Consider the following 13,478-nt stretch of genomic DNA (forward strand, 5'->3'; position numbering starts at 1 on the left):
AATGGGGACAGACAGCTCTGACCTCCACCAGGATGCACTCCCTCAATTCTGGAAGATGGCACAGACGGTCCACTTGGACTGGGGGATTACTGACAATCCTAATGACTCTGCCGGAGGATAACAAAGCTGAAGTTGCTATAACTCAGAAAGGTGGAATCACTACCTTCTGGTACAATACCTCCAGTACTCAAGTTGCAACTTACTCCTTCTGTTTATGCAGCATAATGAAGTGCAGTCCTTCCATGAGATGCGGCAACCACTATAAGAATGGACATACCCTCAGAAACAAACAAACCCCCTCAAACCTTGTATCTTATTTTTTAACAATATGAGAGCAATATCTGACCCAACATATGAGGAGGCTCTTGCAGCAGAAACTGGGTTCTCTGATGCCAACCTATGGTTAGAATGGATGAAGTACAGTGCAGCTTCAGTGAATAAAAGTAATTGTTATATATGTGGGACCGCTAAGCCTCACCTAGGTACTGTGCCCTTAATATTGCCCTCTAGTGTTGAGAATTGTTTTTTGCAATTATTATCAAATTCATCTAGTAACCAGTCTGCATGTGAAGAATGGAAGCAGACATACCCACTCCTCATAAAAACTCACCGCCCTGGTGCAGGTATACATATCTATCCTGGTAACTATACCTGCCACAGAGGGGAGATCAAGGAATATCCCTGGGTAATTTCACTGAAGGATACTGTGCAACTTACAGTGAAACAGATACCTCCCTCACAAAGAATCAAGTATACTCGATTGGAGATGTATATTGGATCTGTGGGGATGGAAAGATAAGATCTAGACTAGAGGGTTCCTGGAAAGGTGAATGTGCCCTTGCTAAAGCCACAATGAATATACACATATTTAGTGAACAAGAGACCCCTAGTGTAGGAAGAGTGACAAGGATCAAAAGATTACTCCCCATTGGTAGTTTTGATCCTCATGTGTATATAGACGCAATAGGCGTCCCAAGAGGGGTCCCTGATTAATTCAAGGCCAGAGGTCAGGTGGCAGCAGGATTAGAATCCATAATTCCCCACATAATATTCAACAAAAATGTAGACTGGATCAACTATATTTACTATAATCAACAAAGGTTTGTAAACTACACCAGAGATGCGTTACAAGGTGTAGCAGAACAGTTACAGGCAGATTCCATTATGACATTTCAAAACCGCATGGTACTCGATATGATACTTGCAGAAAGAGGTTGTGCCTGTAAGGTATTGACGGACCCCTCATCAACAAAAATGATGCACGTTCATACCCAACAACACCGGCCCTAATGGTAAGGTCACACTGGCAATAAAGAAACTCGAGGATTTATCAATCGAGCTCAAAAGAAACTCAGGTATCGATAACCCTTGGGATCAGTATTTTGGCTGGTTCACTAACTGGAAACAGGCACTTGTACAGTTGGGAATCATTATCCTGATAATTATTATAGTAATAGCAATAGTTGCAACATGTATCATACCATGTGTATGGAAACTGATAATGAAAGGAGTATCAAATATGTCATTTTATGAGACTCTGCTGCCTAATACCGAAGACAACTCACATGAAGGATATAGAAAATATCTGGCGGTATACAGGGAAAAGGGCAAGGGTAAGAACCATATTATCTAAGAAATTTGGTTCTAAGAGGGGATTGAAGAGAAATGTGACTCCATTTTGTCTTCTCTAAATATGTAAAGAATTGTTATAACTTCTCACCCACGCACTGTTTCACCTTGCCCCGCTGTGAGTTTAGTTTTGCTTATCTGTCCCAGGACAGATTCTGGGAATATCCTAGAACTAGAACAAACGTTCTGTTTCATTCAGGGTCATTCGGCACAACTGCGTGCATTCTTATATGTGAGTAATTAAAACCTATTCTTCTTATTTATTGCAAGTATACATACCATAAAAAGATGTTCCGGTAGTATGTGTGTGAGCACCAATGTTTATCTTTAATGATTGGTTTAACGCTGTTGTTATGCAAACTTTTCTACTGCCTATATAAGGCCAAGCGATAGCATAATAAAGTTAGAGTGTTTCTCAGTGATACCTGTGTGTGTGTTATGTTATTGCCAACTGAGAAACATCTCTCCTGACGTCAGTGTCTCAAACCAAGGTTGTCGTAGAGGTCCAGAAAGGTCCAAATCCTTTCATGCCATATTGCTTTGATGGCATTTTTTAAAATGTGCTGATACGCTGAGTGTCTCTAAGCCTTTCCTTATATTTCTAAGATGTTCCCCTACCCTTACTTTTAATTTCCTCAGGGTTCTACCCACATATTGTAATTTACAGGGACATTCGAGCACATATATTACTTCTATGTTTTCACAGGATATGTGTCCTTTTATCTTAAAGTCTTTATTCCCCCACATTACTTCTAATCAGACCCTTTTTCTGGCATTTTTTCTCTTCTTTAGTTTGATTCTTACACGTGGCACAAAAGGCGCACCATGTGAATTGTCTATTAGGTAAATAGAGTCTCTACAGAGTGAGCTGTGGACTAATTTGTCCCTAATAATCTCCTCTTTTGCAAATAAACACACAATCATCTATATATATTTTCCATACACAGAGTGATTGGTCTTTTTCTCCCTGTGTGAGAAATAAAAAAAGGAAATAAATAAAGAGTCTAAGGGATAATAATGGTAATGAAGGCTAAAATATTGCCATCTCTACCCAGTATTCGAGTCTTTGTCCATCGCTAAAGCAAATTATCAGAATTTTTTTTTGAATGTTGCACAACGATCCAATATTGGGCAATATCCTTCCGAATAATCCTCAGTTCATATTTAGAAGAACACTGATTATTAAGGACAAATTAGTCCTTAAAAGGACACATATCCTGTGAAAACATAGGAGTAATATATGTTCTCGAATGTCCCTGTAAATTACAATATGTGGGTAGAACCCGAGGAAATTAAAAGTAAGGATAGGGGAACATTTTAGAAATATAAAGAAAGGCTTAGAGACACACAGCGTATCAGCGCATTTTAAAAACTGCCATCAAAGCTATACGGCAGGTCTGAAATTTACTGGTGTGGAGTTAATGAGAAAAAAATGGAGAGGTGGAGATCCAGTTGAGTATATAAATAAAAAGGAGATGGAATGGATATATCAAATGCGGACCCTGCAACCTGCAGGTCTGAATATAAATTGGATGTGAAAGTGGCTTCTATGTATTAAACACAGTGTCCCAATACAGAAGTATTTACCGTGGCAACGCTCAATGTAAGAGGCAATACCATTCCATGTATTGGAGGAGTGTGAAGTAGTAGTTAGAATAGGAAGCGAGTGTGAGAGTAGTCACTCCCTGTCCAGAAAACACAAGGTTAATGAGCTGGCTGTTGAAAGGATACTCTTTGTCCAGGAAACAAAGGGTGAATGAGCTGCCGTTGAAAAGACTACATGATAGTTTTTTAATCAGTTATTCCCTGTCCAGAAAACAAAAGGTGAATGAGCTGCCTGTTGAAAGGACTACATGACAGTTTTAAAATCAGTGATGAGTTCATGGTGGCAAATTGTGTTTAAATGTTTTAGTATTTAAATGAAGTGTAATGGAATGTATATTTGTAAACCATTTTAGATGGATATTTATATATTTTTAAACATATAAAGTGTATCATATAAATAGGAAGGAAGTAGGCGGATACGATGCCGTAAGCAGAAGGTTTAAAAGCACTTACACCAGACACAGATGGTGACACGCCCCTGATAAAGCGGTGTGAAACCCGGGTCGGGTTATGAGTTTTTATGAAATTGTATGTGAATGAAGCAAGCCTTAAATCTTGAAAGTACAATAAACACGGTGAGCACTATGCGTATATCCTTATATAGGACCTCTTGCTGAAGTGAAGAAAAGTATTGAACACCTAGAGCAGGCATCCTCAAACTGCGTCCCTCCAGTTGTTGTAAAACTACAACTCCCACAATGCCCTGCTGTAGGTTGATACCTGTAGGCTGTTCGGGCATGCTGGGAGTTGTAGTTTTGAAACAGCTGGAGGGCCGCAGTTTGAGGATGCCTGACCTAGAGGATCACTCGGCATTGAGGAAAGGCTATTACATTTGGCTCTGAAGTACCCCGAGGGCTAAAGAAAAACTGTGCAATCTCACAGACGTACAGTATATGAGGAAGGATTTCTGTGAGATTGCACATCACATACAATGACTGACTAACCATAAGTAGAGACTGCACGGAACTACTCTTTTTTTCGGTGGTTTCGGGAATACTCTTTATAGTTTCCGCTACATTTCACATGTACTGGATTGGATACCTGACTTCTTTATTTGTGGGTCAATAAAGGCTTTACGACATATACTGTAACTGCAGCGCTGAACGCTGAATAAAATTAGTTTTTCGACCAAAATACTTCAATAAAGTTTTTACCGAATAAAACCGCAGCGCTGACTACTGAATTAGTTTTGCTTTTTGACTAAAATACGTCAGTAAAGATTTTACCACTTAAAACTGCAAAGGTGAACGCTGAATATATTCTGTTTTTGTACTGAAATAATAATGCAGAAGTGAAATGCATATATATTTTTAGTTTTGTACTGAAATAGGCCACTAAACTCTTTCACCACAAATAAATGCAACAGTAAAGTGCGCATATTTTTTTCCTTTTTGTACTGAAATAGGACACTAAATTCTTTCGCCATATATAACTGCAGAAGTGAAATGCGTATATTTTTTTCCTTTTTGTACTGAAATAGTGATGAGTGGCAGGGGCTATATTTGAATTCACAATATTTCCCGAATATTTTGTCGAATTTTCGCCATATATTCGTGAATTCAAGATTATTTTATTGAATGCGAAAAATCGGCAATGTAAAAATTTTTCAAGCTGCTAGAAGTTTCATCAGTTTCTCCTGAGACTGGAGAAAATGGTTGGCACGGTAAAACATTACAATAGCTTTATATGCAGATAGAGTCAAGTGCTCCAATATATTTGCGATTGTGCTAATCGGCAATGATTAGAATATTTTTTCGCACTACGTGCAACTTCATATTCTCTGACTACAGATTACTGATTGGTGCACTAAGTATTGTTGTGAACTTGACATTTCTTCCTTTTCATTGGCCCACCAGCAAGAAGCAGAGATAATTCAGATGAAAAACAAATGCCGAATATTACGAATACATTGCACTATATTCTAAATATTGTCGAATTCTCAAAGTGGCAATATTCACAACAAAAATTTGAATATTCGCGCTCAACACTATTCTGAAATAGGCCACTAAACTCTTTCACAAAAAAATTCAACAGTGAACTGCGTATATTTTTTTCCTTTTTGTACTGAAATAGGACACATACCGCTTTAATCACATATAACTGCAGAAGTGAAATGCGTATCTACTCATATATATTTTCCAGGGGACTAGGAGAGCAGTACAGGCCAGAGAGGTGCTGGTAGTGGGAGACTGAATTATTAGAGGTACAGATAGGGCAATCTGTCGCAAAGACCGGGATCATCAAACGGTGTGTTGTCTACCTAGCGCTCGAGTGTTACACATCACGGATCGGGTTGACAGATTACTGGGAGGGGCTGGAGAAGATCCAGCGGTCATGGTCCATATCGGAACCAATGACAAAGTTAGAGGTAGGTGGAGCGTCCATAAAAATGAATTTAGAGATTTAGGTCAAAAGCTTAGGGCAAGGACCTCAAAGGTAGTATTTTCCGAAATAGCCACACAAGAAAGGCAGCGGGAGATTAGGGAGGTTAACAAGTGGCTCAAGAACTGGTGTAGGAAAGAGGGGTTTGGGTTCCTGGAGAACTGTACCGACTTCTCTGTTGGCTACAGGCTCTATCGTAAGGATGGGCTGCACCTCAATGGGGAAGGGGCAGCTATGTTGGGGGAGAATATGGCGAGAAGGTTGGATAAGTGTTTAAACTAGGGACTGAGGGGGAGGGTAATTACGTTATAGGATAGGAAGATAGTGCAGATAGAGACCAGGGGCAAGGTAATGGGACTGGGGGAGAAATGGAAGGAGGGACTAGAACAGTTCAGAAGGAAAAGTGTAGGGTACAAAAAATATATAAACTTCTTAAATGTATGTTCATTTGCACGAAAAAGTATATGAACCCTTTGGAATGATATGGATTTCTGCACAAATTGGTCATAAAATGTGATCTGATCTTCATCTAAGTCACAACAATAGACAATCACAGTCTGCTTAAACTAATAACACACAAATAATTAAATGTTACCATGTTTTTATTGAACACACCATGTAAACATTCACAGTGCAGGTGGAAAAAGTATGTGAACCCTTGGATTTAATAACTGGTTGAACCTCCTTTGGCAGCAATAACAGGCCGAACTGGATGGACAAATGTCTTTTTTCGGCCTTATATACTATATTACTATATTACTGAAATAGGCCACTAAACCCTTTCACAAATAAATGCAACAGTGAAGTGCGTATATATTTTTCCTTTTTGTACTGAAATAGGACACTGAACGCTCTCACCACATATAACAGCAGAAGTAAAATGTGTATATATTTTTCTTTTTCCACAGATATAAGCCACTAAAGGCTTTTCAACATAGTACTTGCACCCCAATAACAAGAACACATTGCTGGAATGCCAGAGCTGTATAGTGCTATTTGGATCCCCAAATAATGTTTCCCTGCACTTGAAAATCGCTTATATTTTTTCACAATGAGGTTTTTCTAGTACTGTCCCAAGCGACTTCAGACGTCTCTCCCTGCACTAAGATGTTGTGAATTGATTCCTCCCTATTCTTTCCCTGCACTTATAAAAAAAAAAAAAGTTATTTTTTTCACAATGAGGTTTTTCCTATTGCTTTCCCTAGGGCCTTCTCACGTCTGTCCCTGCACTCATAACGCTGGGAAATGTCTGACTTTAAGATGGCCGCCACATTTATAGGGCTGTGACATCACAGGGCTGGCTGGCTGGTGATTGGCATTATGGGTCAGCCCGCCTTCCCACAGTTCCTTGCCCCATGTCCTCACAAGTGTAGCCGCCATTGTATCCACCATTTTAAGAAAAAATGTGATTAGTTATCACAAAGCACGAGGAAATCCGCATTCGTTGCGAATCGAATTTTTCCTGAAAATTCGCTCATCTCTAATTAGTATTTTTACAACTCAGTGCAAGCTTGTGTTACTATTCACACCTGATTGGAATGCTAAAATGAAAATAACAAAGGTTTAGCCCGTAGGATACGGCGCTGGAAACTAGGACATAAATCCCAGTGCCGTACAGCTATTTCACTCTGATCAGCTGCAGGGGTCCAGCAGTCACTGATAGCCGGACCCCTGCTATATGTGCTGGCATCGGTGAAAAACAGATACCGGCGCATTAACCCTTGCACTGCCCGAGTCAGACATGCGGTATCCTTCCGGGTGCAGGGTGTCCATCGGGTTTCAGTGCTGTTGTGACGGGGATCCGATGGCAGGGATGGCAGCCCGATGCCTTCCTTAGGCATCATGGCCGCCTTCCGTGAGAGGCAGGAAGCTGTAAGTGTATTATACTGTGTAATACACTTACAGCCAATGCATTACAATACAGAAGTATTGTAATGCATTGTAAAAGAGATCAGACCAATAAAGTAATATCAGGTGATCGAAAAGTCGTATGTACCCCAAAATAGTACCAATGAAACCGTCAACTCATCCCGCAAAAAATGAGCCCCTACCTAAGACAAAATAGGGCTCTCAGAAAATGCCAACACAAAAACAAGTTTTTATTGTGTTCAAAAATTATTGAACTGTGTACAACTTAACAAAAATAAAAATGATAGACATATTAAGTATTGTCATATCTGTAACAACCTTCTCTATAAAAATATCACATTATTTGCCCCCTCAGGTTAATTCTGTAAAAAAAATAATAATAAACTATGCCAAAACAGCAATTTTTTTTACTTTGCCTCACAAAAAGTGTAATACCAAGTGATCAAAAAGTCTTATGTACCCCAACATGGTACCAATAAAACTGTCATCTCATCCCCAAAAAATGAGTCCCTACCTAAGACAATCGCCCAAAAAATAAATAAAAAAACGGGAAAATTGCAACACAAAATCAAGATTTTATTCTGTTCAAAAATTATTTCACTGTGTAAAACTGATAAACATATTAGGTATTTCCGCGTCCATAACAACCTGCTCTATAAAAATATCACATTATATTCCCCCTCAGGTGAATGCTATAAAAAAAATAAAAAAGCTTGCCTCAAAAAAAGTTTAATACCAAGCGACTAAAAAGTCTTATGTACCCCAAAATGGTACCAATCAAACCGTCACCTCATCCCTCAAAAAATGAGCCCCCACATAAGACAATCAGTTAAAAAGTAAAAACCAATGGCACCCATAGACCAATCCATCAAAATCTGCGCTGCAAAAGCCACATGGCGCTCCTTCCTTTCTAAGTCCTGCCATGTGCCCCCACAGCAGTTTACCACCACATGTGGGGTGTTGCTGTATTCATGAGAAAATAGGTAACAAATAATGTGGTGCTTTTTCTCCTGTTATCCCTTGTGAAAATAGGTTCATCTCATTTACCATTTTCTATGCCTGCTTCAGGAGTAGAAAAAGGTCTAAATGTAAGACAGCTCGGAAGTTATGTATAGGCCTGTGCCTCTTCATAACTTCGTCGGAACCACTGCCAGCTTACAGCTTCATTAAGACCGGAGTCTAAAATGTGCCCCATAGTGTTTTTCTTTTTTTTTTTTGAGTGGGTGGTGGAGGGACAAACAAGATTGACCAAAGTAGAAAATAATTTTTAGAGTTTTATTTTTTTGGCAAATTAGTATGAACAGGCTTAACTGGTGGCAAATGTGTCTTATTTCACCTACTTATAAAACCTTCAATAATACTTGTAGGTACAAATTCTTAAGACATTTCCAGGTAAGCACAAATGCTCCTTTTGGTACTGCAGCATCATCCACAAGGATAGTTTTGGCATGTGGCTATGAGTTTGCATCACTTTTAATTAATATAGAAGAAACAAAAGGAAAGAACATAATAATGGTTAGGGCCATGTACTTGTGATTTTGGTTAAAAGTAGGCTTCAGTGAATCGACCTTCGTATCATAGATCCAAAGTCAATTTGTTCAAATACTTAAATTTTAATGCTGTTTCCATACAGCATTAAAATGTATTGGCTCCGTGGAGCCAAACTTCGTCTTGCCTGAAGTCAAGCCAGACTTCGGTGAATTAGTACTGTATTCATATCTGTGCATTTAAAAACAATTCCTGTCCGAAGTGTGCTTTGATAGCAAAGTATCAGCCAGTACCAAAGCCCACTTCAGATTCCTATTTTAAAATGTTTTAAAATATGCAGATACAAATACAGTGGTAATTCACCAAAGTCTCACACGACTTTGGACGAGACCAACTTTGGCTCCACAGAGTCAATACATTTTAATGCTATACGGAAACAGCATTAAAATAGAAGTATTTGAACAAATTAACTTTGAATCTATGATCCGAACGTTGATTCACTCAAGCCTAGTTAAAAGGGTTGGCCAAGTGTTTTATACTGATGTCCTATCTACATGATAGGTCATTGGTTTTAGTGCTGATCATGAATATTCGAATTGCAAATTTTTATTGCAAATATCGGCACTTAGAATATAGTGATATATATATATAATCGTAATTTTGAATCTTTAAGATTGTTTTTTTAACAGTACACATAATCCCACCCTGCTTCTAGCTTGTGGGCCAATGAGAAGGCTGCAATATCTTTGACTTTAGGAGTAGTGTTGATTGCGAATTTTTATACTGCAAATTTTCGTACTGCGCATTTTTATCGTGAATTTTTCAATTGCCGATTTACGCAATCAAGAAAATAATGACTTAGATAATGAATTCCCGAATTTGCGAATATATGGTGAATATTAGCCCAAATATTCACGAAATATCACAAATTCGATTATTGCCCCTGCCGCTCATCACTAATTGGTATCTGATTGGTGGGGGTCCAAATCCTGACACCTCGGTCATTATGTTGTTTGAAGAGATAGGTAGCACCTCCTTCTTGAGGAGAGATCAGTTTTAAATATTGAAATTCCAGTCTTATTTGGCTCGAATTCTTTTTTGAAATACTGGCGTTTCACATCTATTCACCCATGACAGCTCTGTATTGGAAGGTGAGCGCTGAAGCTGTGATTCTGCTGAAATTTCTATGGTAGGATTGGCAAAGTAATGTGTTTGTTTCTTTTTTTCTGGTGGCAAGGGAGAGGCACAAAGGTTAATATAAAGGCAATGGATCAAGTCTTAGAGCGCTACTATTACACAAAGTATTTCCACTTCAAACCACTGGATACATTTCTTTATTTGGTAATGAGAGTAGAGATATTAAAGCATACGATTTTATCTAACATAGAAAACAATATTTTTTGTGGGGTGGAACATTGTTAAATGAATGTGTTGCTCAGGGGAGGCAATGATCCATGGACTTTGTTTAGAAGTAATAATGGGGGGATTGAAAACTAGCAATAAAATACAGTACAGTATGTTTAGAAGATTATTCTAGCTAAAATCAAGAAAGTCAGGTGATTGGGTTGGATTTAAACATTAATGGGTTCAATAGTTACAGGATTAGTATGGAAAAACAGACTGGTTGCTCTTGTTCCGCTCTCAAAAGACTGACTATGTGTGGTTCTAAACGGACAGCTAAGCACTTGTCTGAGACTCCAGTAAACAGAAGCCCACTGCTTGTGTTGTCTACCAAAGGAATCCAACTTTATTTTGTGAAACTGAAATACAATACAATAACAACATATCAGTATATATAGAATAAACTAGTATAGCATAAATAACAGATAGCACAACAGAAAGGCACTTATAGGTGATGATGTCTCCATCCCCTTGGGAGAGAAGCAGAAAGGCTGTATCCATAGAGAATAGCAATCTAAAATGGCTGAAGACACTTCCTAAACCAAGGGTCACTTCCTGTCTGAGTGATTTACTATAACTTAATTAGCCTGTAAAGGCAGCACAGCTCTGCACACCTGTTTCAGTCTCCTTCCCTGAGGCACAGACCTGACTGTCTGCTTCCCTGCAGGCCCAGTTGATGGCGAAGATCTGTCTCTCATAGGGTGTGTGCACTTCCTCCAATTCTTAAAGTGCCAGCAAGTGTGCACCTTAATTCTCACCAGTCAATTGCTGCCAACCTTGGAATACTTTAGGCACCTTCCCCTGTGGAAGAGTGTCTGAGCAATAAGTCCCAAGTCCGCAAGTGTGTTGTATTTAATTTGTCTGCTTGTGTACCAACTTCTGCCCGTTTTCTGGATTTTGATTCCTTTGCCTAACCTGACCTGTGTCTGTATGCTGTATTGACCCTGTGCTGTGCACCCTGACTTTGGACTGGTTACTATATAGCTTGTGTTCTGCCTGTCCTCAACTCAGCCTGTCCATAACTATGGTTATGTTTGATCCCTTGGTACTTTGCACAGATGTCTTGATCCCCATTTATCAGCTGTCAATCATACAGAGACTATTCCAGGAGGTAGCAGCCTAGTGAATCCCTTGCGGTGAAGTCTAGATCCATGTACAGTGATTAAGGGATAAATACTAGGGGACTGCCAGGATAATTTGGAGTAGCTTCAAGACAAGTCTGTTGCTTGACACAGTGGCACCACATCCACTGCATAACATTGGCATAGGATTGATCCATATTGTCAATAGTAGGGCTCTAAAAATGACAAAAATGGGGCTGAGCACCAGTACCAGGCACTGTCACATGAATGCTGGATAAATGCCGGGTGATGTAGGTACAAGGAATTAACCCTCGGCACATTTAATGGTTATCAGTATGTTTTTGCGAAGAACATTATTAATGGCAAAAACAGCACATACCCATAGAGTGTGCCAATATATAAACTTCCTGTCATTTTATGCAAAATAAATACTTGACCAAAGAAGCCTCTGTACCAGGAATGCTCAACCTGCGGCTCTCCAGCTGTTGCAAAACTATGACTCCCAGCATGCCCTAATAGCTGTAGGCTGTCCAGGCATGCTGGGAGTTGTAGTTTTGCAACAACTGGAGGGCCGCAGTTTGGGTATCCCTGCTCTATACCATTTAATATATTCACGAGAAAAAAAAGTCATAAAAACATTGCCAGGAATGTAACAAGAGATTTAGAACCACTTTTGTGTCCCAACCTAGGTTTTGTCTCTCCTTCTTCAGGAGAATATACCGATTAGTATCTGTCTACTTCCATTCAACCACACCTCACCAGTATACGTTCCTGAAGGATGGACGAAACCTAGGTTGGGCGGACTCTGGGAAATCAGACTTTTATATTTGATACGGTATGCCTTGTTTTAATTGACAATTGTGAGTAGAATAAATGTATCTTTTAGCATGAAAGGGCCTGCAGAGCTTCACTAATTTTTATATCACTACTAGGGATGAGCGAATCGACTTCGGATGAAACATCCAAAGTCGATTCGCATAAAACTTCATGCTAATACTGTACGGAGCAGGAGAGCCGAACAGTATTAGAATGTATTGGCTCTGATGAGCTGAAGTTATTGCTTCGCGAAGTACCTTGGAACCGAACCCGAGTTCGGAAAATGTTTTTTTACTGTACAAATTAATTTATGAAGTTATTGCGTGAAGTCTCGCGAGACTTCACAAAGCAATAACTTCGGCTCATCGGAGCCATTACATTCTAATACTGTATGGAGCTCCTGCTCTGTACAGTATTTGAACAAAGTTTTAAGCTAATTGACTTTGGATGTTTCATCCAAAGTCGATTCGCTCATCCCTAGTCACTACTTTACACTGCCCTCAGTGAGCTCAGCATAAAGTTGATGATAAGCAGTGGCTTATTATGGGGGGGGGGGGGGGGGGCGTGGGGGCGGTCCGCCCCGGGTGCCGGCTCTCAGGGGGCTGCCAGAAGCAATGAGCGCTTCCATCAATACAGATGAAAGCACTCAGCAATGGAGCGCAGGGAAGTGCGGTCTTGTCACTCACCGCTCAGCTCCCAGCACTCCTCCCCTCCTTCAGTCCGGCGGTGCTCTGAATGGTGAAACCCTGCTCCACCATTCAGCCTGCAGACACAGATCGCGCTGCCAGCCTGTTTGGGCGGAGCCTGCAGCCCGGAAATCTGCATAAGCTCTGCCCACACAGTGCTGCAGAGCGATCTTTGCCTGCAGGGAAGAGAGGTATGTGAGCTTCAGGAACGGGACAAGGTGAGTAGTTACTGTGTTTTTTTTGTTGTTTTTGTTTTTATACAGAGGAGGTAAAGAGGGCTTTATTACTATGGAGGGGGCACAGAGGACTTTATTACTATGGAGGGGGCACAGAGAGCATTACTACTATGAATGGGGCACAGAAGGCATTACTAATGTGAAGGAGGCACAATGGGCATTTCTACTATGGAGGGGGCACAAAGCCATATGACATTACTAAAATGAAGGAGGCACAGAGGGCATTATTACTGTGAAGGGAGCACAGATGACATTACTACTATGAAGGGGGAACAGTGGGCATT

Source organism: Bufo bufo, chromosome 6, assembly GCF_905171765.1.
Source record: "Bufo bufo chromosome 6, aBufBuf1.1, whole genome shotgun sequence".
Lineage (NCBI taxonomy): Eukaryota > Metazoa > Chordata > Amphibia > Anura > Bufonidae > Bufo > Bufo bufo.